Genomic DNA, 8560 nt, shown 5'->3' on the forward strand with positions numbered 1-8560 from the left:
TGATGAGTAAATAGAAGGTATCATGTGTGTATCGATGTCTTTCATCCTGCTTTCCATCGTCCTGAGGTCTGAGATTTTTTTTCTAGGATCAGATCGATGGCACTGGACCCAAGAGAAGCACCAAGGAGAGTGCTGTTGGCTAAATCAATGGCTCGTGCTCCTGGTAAAACAACACTAATATTCTGGATAATCTGTCGACTACTAGAAACTATTTCACATTTGGTGGGGTTTAAAGATAAGCCCAGACGTTCTACCATGCCTTTAATTTTCTTGATGTCCTCTAGGAGAGATTCTGTAGTGCCACCTTGGGTACCATCATCCAAGAACCAGATATTGAGTTATTAACCCTAGGGCCCTTTAAGGTCACACAAGTTTAGGATTAAGAATCAGGTGATAGGCACTAAATTCTTAACACATTAACTGCATAATATTTTTATCAGAGAGCAAATTAGAGTTCCTTTTTCAGAAAATATACTTTATTATGGAAGTATTCAACTCACATTTTTAATTCTTGAACAACTAAGTGATTACTACTCAATGCTGCAAATACTGGAGGTTTAAGACGTAAGATTCTGGAGGAGCTGGAAGGACTGTGATGATACTGGAGTAGGTCTGGTAGCTTATCAGTGTTCCTCCAGTACACGAACATTTGGTTCTGAATTTTAAACTCATTTTTTCTCGACCTTAGGTTTTACAGCTACAGAATTACAGATGTAAAGTAAAAGGACACAAGTGCAACTAATGTAACATTTTTATTGTGGCAACGTCTCGCTTGTGTCCTTTTACTTTATATATTGTCGGTAATTCTACCAACTTTATTACAGAATTTCAAATGCATATTTATCAACAAAAAGTTTTTATAATTAGTGTTTGATTTTTACTAACGGATTCTTTGCTTGGTGGAAATCACTATGAACGTGTCAAGGCAATAATTGATTAAAAAAGATTTTTAACGAGGTTTAGCTTCTGAGCAATAATGCTTCCTAAACCACTAGCCAAACCAGTAACTTTTGGGTCAACAACTGTGTCCGGGTTAGCAGCGGGGACAGGGTTAGGCACAGCTTGAGTGAACCCTACCAGGGCGGTCAGGGCCACCACCACAAAGATCAGCGACAACTGTAATAATGAAAGAAAAAATGGTCTAAATACCCTGGTTTCGTAGTTATGTTTCACTATAATGAATTTGACTTCTACCCTTGTAAGAACTGTCTTGAAGTAACTGCTGCTGCGTTTACTGACCAACTTGTAACTACAGTGGCTAGGTACAAGGTGATACAAAAACAGAAAATCATAAAAAAATACCTTTTTATTTTACTGGTGATATTAATATGCAAACTATGTCGAATGAGTATTTACATAAATTCAAATCGTAACAAAATTATTAAAAGCATTTTTAAAAAAATTCAATGTAATGCATATTAGCAAAAGAATGTACTCACATATTTCATATTGAGGAAAGAGGAGTTATCAAGACGACTGCTTCACGTTGACTGTGTTGACATTTTGTCTACAGCTGCTTTTATACAAGACTGTTTCACAGAGTCATTGCCTCAAGTCTAGAAAAAAACTAGATTATACACGTTAACCTTATCTTGAATTACCTTGCTATTTACTTAACAGTATAACACATGTAGGAGTATAACGGGTAATATTTAACAATGTTCAAGATTTTCAATGTAAATATTGTCTGTTAATTGTAAATGCATGTATTTTAGTGTTAAGCTAGAACAAACTGATAATATTGTTATAGAATTTGGTTAGTATTACTGGCGTGAAGAAAAGACATTAAAACAGAATGGTAAGGGATATTGATGATGATAGATTATACTAAGACAGTGCTGAAGATGGAAAAGTTATTCATGTCTTCTCTCTACTGCAAGTGTGGACAATAAATTTATAATTAGTTGATGTGTTGGTAGTCAGCTTCTTAGTTACTTGATTAACTACAAACTCCTTCCGATCTTGTAATAATTCCTTCCCTATCCTCTGCCATAACTAGTTCCTGGCAGCGATACCACTCACGAAAACCTTGGTCATTTCTATACACGTTCAAGCTATTAGACAACATGTCCGTCGAAGAAAGCATCTCTAATATAGTTACAGTGATGCATTTTGTAATTGCGAGTCATGATGAGTAACAGAGGGAGTACCAGTTTTGAACCACTTTTTCACACTAGTATATTTAGTATTGATCATGTTTAAACGGAACCAGGGGAATGAAAGTCACACTCACAGATAAGTAAGAATATGATCGGTCAACGTGAAACAGTCAACTTCATTTTCAGTAACATGAAGTTCGTGAACAAATAAATTATCTAAATGTTCCTCTGCCCAGTTTTCTTTTAAGTATCTCTAAGTAACTGATGTTATTCACTGGTGACAGAACTTCACATTTTTGCTTGTGGTGAATATTATTGCATATTATTAAATAGGCCTTAATATATTATTGGTTTTTGTTACTTTATTTAGATTTTTATGGCATTGCTTCTCTAGTGTATTCATCACCTTCATTAGTAAGATCAATCGAGCATTATTCTTAAAAAGTTTCCGATATTATACAACATTGTTTATAATTTTGGGTTTTGGGTGACCAATAAAACTCGCAATGTTATATATCTCAACTAGACATATTAATCCAGCAAGTTATATTAACAACCTTTAAATACACATACTGGATGGAGTTTTAGTAATATAATGGAGGTGATTGAAGTAATACACAACTGCTCTAGCCGGTTTATTGAGTAGAAATGGAGTGTTGTCTGCCAGCACAACCTGTCTCTCTGTTCCCTACATCGTAACTGCTTTATGCCCGCTGGTGATGCCAGGGTATGAACTTCCACAGGTCAGTGTCACTGACCTATAGTAATGGTAATGGTCCTTTATATAAGAGATACCATTGACATGACATACTGTATTACTGACATGTATATCTTACTATAGTAATTTATCGCAACTGCCTCTGGTATTATGCTCTAGTGGTAGGCCATACCACAATTATAGAGTTGATCCAAGCTATTCCTGTTCTAGTCCACGGCCCAGTTACCGACTCAAAATTTCATAGTTGCCATAATGGGTCTGGACACGGCTTGAAAGACTATGGACACTTTGAATAAACTGCTCACCGACGGTCCTCTCTTTGGCCTTTGACCTCCAGCAGCCTAAGATTCTTGCTGAGGAAAATGTTATGAGAAATTAAAGATGTTTTCTGAATAAAAGTAACTAAATCAACTCTTATAACTATACAAACATGAGTGCATTATATTTATATATATATATATATATATATATATATATATATATATATATATATATATATATATATATATATATATATATATATATATATATATATATATATATATATATATATATATATATATATATATATATATATATATATATATATATATATATATATATATATATATATATGCAAAACAACCACTCTGAAAGAATAGAGAAATTCCAAGCGCTTTCGTGACTACTCACATTATCAAGTTCCTTGATAATGTGAGTAGCCACGAAAGCGCTTGGAATATCTCTATTCTTTCAGAGTGGTTGTTTTCCATATTTTGAAATCACCTGTTTACTGTGATCTTATTGCATATATATATATATATATATATATATATATATATATATATATATATATATATATATATATATATATATATATATATATATATATATATATATATATATATATATATATATATATATATATATATATATACATACATACATATATATATATATATATATATATATATATATATATATATATATATGTATATATATATATATATATACATATATATATATATATATATATATATATATATATATATATATATATATATATATATATATATATATATATACATATATATGTATATATATATATATATAAATATATATATATATATATATATATATGTATATATATATATATATATATATATATATATATATATATATATATATATATATATGTATATATATATATATATATATATATATATATACATATATACATATATATATAAATATATATATATATATATATATATATATATATATATATATATATATATATACATATATATGTATATATATATATAATATATATATATATATATATATATATATATATATATATATATATATATATATATATATATGTATATGTATATGTATATATATATATATATATATATATATATATATATATATATATATATATATATATATATATATATATATATATATATATATATATATATATATACGTATAGGGAGGTACCACCTGTAGAACTTTACTGGGGACCCTCATCTTTAGAGAAGACAATAAACGTACCTCAGGGAAAACTCAAGGTTCTCCCCTGAGCTGTTTGAATATTTTCTTCTCCTACCACCCCCTATATTTTATATTCTGTAGGAAATTTTACTGATAGACAGAATACATTATCAGAAAACACAAATATGTATACATTAGAACAATATATCAGAGATTGTGAATCTCCTCCAGCTCCTCCGAAGCCGAACACGAGCCAAGTATGCAGCATGCTTTTCCCCTCTGGACGGCTACACTGAGGCGCTGGAGTGTGAAAGTGGCTGCCCTTGGGTCCCTGGTGGCGTCGATGAGTCTGGAACCCAGATTTTTGAGGAAATGTGTGGCATTTTTCCCCCATGATCCCAAGGTCTCTGATCCCACTGGGAGAATTTGATACTGTTGGCTTATGTCCCTGTACTTGCCGATCTAGTACTCCTCCCTGTGATCAGCAGCTCCTCCCTGTCGCCCGACACTGTGACGGATATAGGTGTCAGCCAGTGTGAACACACAGGTATAGTCCCATGCTAAGAGCTTGCCATTCTTCCAAGGATAGATGATGATCCCGTCGGGGTGGTTTGCTGGGTTGTGGGTATTGTTGGCTGCTAGTGATCGGGGCTCTCTCTCGGCTGGGCATCCAGCTGTAGCAATCGTTCTCTTTATGAAGTCGTTGACTTCATTGTGCCTTTCATGCCAGCCCTTGGTTTTGGAACAGTTAACAACATATAGACGATATTGATCGGCTTGCGCATCGCCGCAGATACACATATATTCCGTGTGAATTGGAGTAGCAAGGTGCAGAGCCACTGCAATGCGGAGTGTCTTAGGGTCGAGGTGTGTTCCCATTGCCGAAATGGGAACTGTGTGAATAAAGTCCCCGAAGTGACGTGCACTCACAGTTACAGCCCTAAGCATGTTGGCAAGCACCTTTTCAGCAATAGGGCCATCCCAACTTGACTGTTTGTAGGCCAGTGCGGCACTAGGTGTTGGTGCTGGAGCAGCGAGAGTCTCCCATTCAGTGCTTTCACTCACGTAGCTGAGGTCCTGTACTCCTGCTGAGTCACTGAGGTTGAACGGAAGAATTTGGTTTATTAACTCATTTGATGCTATGGAAGAGGAAAGGAAAGCTGGTAGAGCAAACTGGGAGGATTTACGTACTCCCAGCCCCCCAAGCCTGACTGGAAGTGAGGCTTGTAACCACTGTCCTCTTCGAGGGAAAGATTCAATACTCTTTCTAGCATGGTCTTAAGGAGAGAGTCATATTCCTTGAGTTTCGGACTGCTGAAGGCTGGGTAGCATCTCAGGAAGTAGGTCAGTTATGAGATTGACAGGCACCTGGTGAGAAGATAGAAGGTATCATGTGTGTATCGATGTCTTTCATCCTGCCTTCCATCGTCCTGAGGTCTGAGATTTTTTTTTCTAGGATCAGATCGATGGCACTGGACGCAAGAGGAGCACCAAGGAGAGTGCTGTTGGCTGGATCAATGGCTCACGCTCCTGGTAAAACAACACTAATATTCTGGGTAATCTGTCGACTAGTAGAAACTATTTCATTTTTGGTGGGGCTTAAAGATAAGCCCAGACGTTCTCCCATGTCTTTAATTTTTTTGATGTCCTCAACGAGAAATTCTGTAGTGCCATCTTGGGTACCATCACCCAAGAACCAGATATTGAGCCATTAGCCCTGGGGCCCTTTAAGGTCACACAAGTTTTGGATTAAGAATCAGGTGATAGGCACTAAATTCTTAACACCTTAACTGCATAACATTTTTATCAGAGAGCAAATTAGAGTTCCTTTTTCAGAAAATATACTTTATTATCGAAGTATTCAACTCACACTTTTAATTCTTGAACAACTAAGTGATTACTACTCAATGCTGCAAATACTGGAGGTTTAAGACGCAAGATTTTGGAGGAGCTGGAAGGTCTGTGATGATACTGGAGTAGGTCTGGTAGCTTATCAGTGTTCCTCCAGTATACGAACATTTAGTTCTGAATTTTAAACCCATTTTTTCTCGACCTTAGGTTTTACAGCTACAGAATTTCAGATGTAAAGTAAAAGGACACAAGTGCAACTAATGTAACATTTTTATTGTGGCAACGTCTCGCTTGTGGCCTTTTACTTTACATATTGTCGGTAATTCTACCAACTTTATTACAGAATTTCAAATGCATATTTATCAATAAAATGTTTTTATAATTAGTGTTTGATTTTTACTGACGGATTGTTTGCTTGGTGGAAATCACTGTGAACGTGTCAAGGCAATAATTGATTAAAAAAGATTTTTAACGAGGTTTAGCTTCTGAGCAATAATGCTTCCTAAACCACTAGCCAAACCAGTAACTTTTGGGTCAACAACTGTGTCCGGGTTAGCAGCGGGGCCAGGGTTAGGCACAGCTTGAGTGAACCCTACCAGGGCGGTCAGGGCCACCACCACAAAGATCAGCGACAACTGTAATAATGAAAGAAAAAATGGTCTAAATACCCTGGTTTCGTAGTTATGTTTCACTATAATGAATTTGACTTCTACCCTTGTAAGAACTGTCTTGAAGTAACTGCTGCTGCGTTTACTGACCAACTTGTAACTACAGTGGCTAGGTACAAGGTGATACAAAAACAGAAAATCATAAAAAAATACCTTTTTATTTTACTGGTGATATTAATATGCAAACTATGTCGAATGAGTATTTACATAAATTCAAATCGTAACAAAATTATTAAAAGCATTTTTAAAAAATTTCAATATAATGCATATTAGCAAAAGAATGTACTCACATATTTCATATTGAGGAAAGAGGAGTTATCAAGACGACTGCTTCACGTTGACTGTGTTGACATTTTGTCTACAGCTGCTTTTATACAAGACTGTTTCACAGAGTCATTGCCTCAAGTCTAGAAAAAAACTAGATTATACACGTTAACCTTATCTTGAATTACCTTGCTATTTACTTAACAGTATAACACATGTAGGAGTATAACGGGTAATATTTAACAATGTTCAAGATTTTCAATGTAAATATTGTCTGTTAATTGTAAATGCATGTATTTTAGTGTTAAGCTAGAACAAACTGATAATATTGTTATAGAATTTGGTTAGTATTACTGGCGTGAAGAAAAGACATTAAAACAGAATGGTAAGGGATATTGATGATGATAGATTATACTAAGACAGTGCTGAAGATGGAAAAGTTATTCTTGTCTTCTCTCTACTGCAAGTGTGGACAATAAATTTATAATTAGTTGATGTGTTGGTAGTCAGCTTGTTAGTTACTTGATTAACTACAAACTCCTTCCGATCTTGTAATAATTCCTTCCCTATCCTCTGCCATAACTAGTTCCTGGCAGCGATACCACTCACGAAAACCTTGGTCATTTCTATAAACGTTCAAGCTATTAGACAACATGTCCGTCGAAGAAAGCATCTCTAATATAGTTACAGTGATGCATTTTGTAATTGCGAGTCATGATGAGTAACAGCGGGAGTACCAGTTTTGAACCACTTTTTCACACTAGTATATTTAGTATTGATCATGTTTAAACGGAACCAGGGGAATGAAAGTCACACTCACAGATAAGTAAGAATATGATCGGTCAACGTGAAACAGTCAACTTCATTTTCAGTAACATGAAGTTCGTGAACAAATAAATTATCTTACTGTTCCTCTGCCCAGTTTTCTTTTAAGTATCTCTAAGTAACTGATGTTATTCACTGGTGACAGAACTTCACATTTTTGCTTGTGGTGAATATTATTGCATATTATTAAATAGGCCTTAATATATTATTGGTTTTTGTTACTTTATTTAGATTTTTATGGCATTGCTTCTCTAGTGTATTCATCACCTTCATTAGTAAGATCAATCGAGCATTATTCTTAATAATTTACCGATATTATACAACATTGTTTACAATTTGGGGTTTTGGGTGATCAATAAAACTCGCAATGTTATATATATCTCAACTAGACATATTAATCCAGCAATTTATATTAACAACCTTTAAATACACATACTGGATGGAGTTTTAGTAATATAATGGAGGTGGTTGAAGTAATACACAACTGCTCTAGCCGGTTTATTGAGTAGAAATGGAGTGTTGTCTGCCAGCACAACCTGTCTCTCTGTTCCCTACATCGTAACTGCCCTATGCCCGCTGGTGATGCCAGGGTATGAACTTCCACAGGTCAGTGTCACTGACCTATAGTGACTAACTCAGCCAACCCATTCCTATG

General features: G+C 34.5%; 2 long non-coding RNA genes across 2 annotated transcripts; both read right to left on the minus strand.

Moving 5' to 3' along the window:
* Positions 1–458: 458 nt before the first annotated feature.
* On the minus strand, positions 459–1540 carry LOC128690394 (uncharacterized). The gene is made up of 2 exons (XR_008407291.2): positions 1440–1540; positions 459–1116 (listed from the first exon to the last, which is right to left on the minus strand). It is a non-coding gene; the product is annotated as an uncharacterized lncRNA (long non-coding RNA).
* A 4585-nt stretch (positions 1541–6125) lies between these two features.
* Positions 6126–8356, minus strand: LOC138853400 (uncharacterized). The gene is made up of 3 exons (XR_011392586.1): positions 8342–8356; positions 7107–7234; positions 6126–6783 (listed from the first exon to the last, which is right to left on the minus strand). It is a non-coding gene; the product is annotated as an uncharacterized lncRNA (long non-coding RNA).
* Positions 8357–8560: the final 204 nt, after the last annotated feature.

Source organism: Cherax quadricarinatus, chromosome 29, assembly GCF_038502225.1.
Source record: "Cherax quadricarinatus isolate ZL_2023a chromosome 29, ASM3850222v1, whole genome shotgun sequence".
NCBI classification, from domain to species: domain Eukaryota; kingdom Metazoa; phylum Arthropoda; class Malacostraca; order Decapoda; family Parastacidae; genus Cherax; species Cherax quadricarinatus.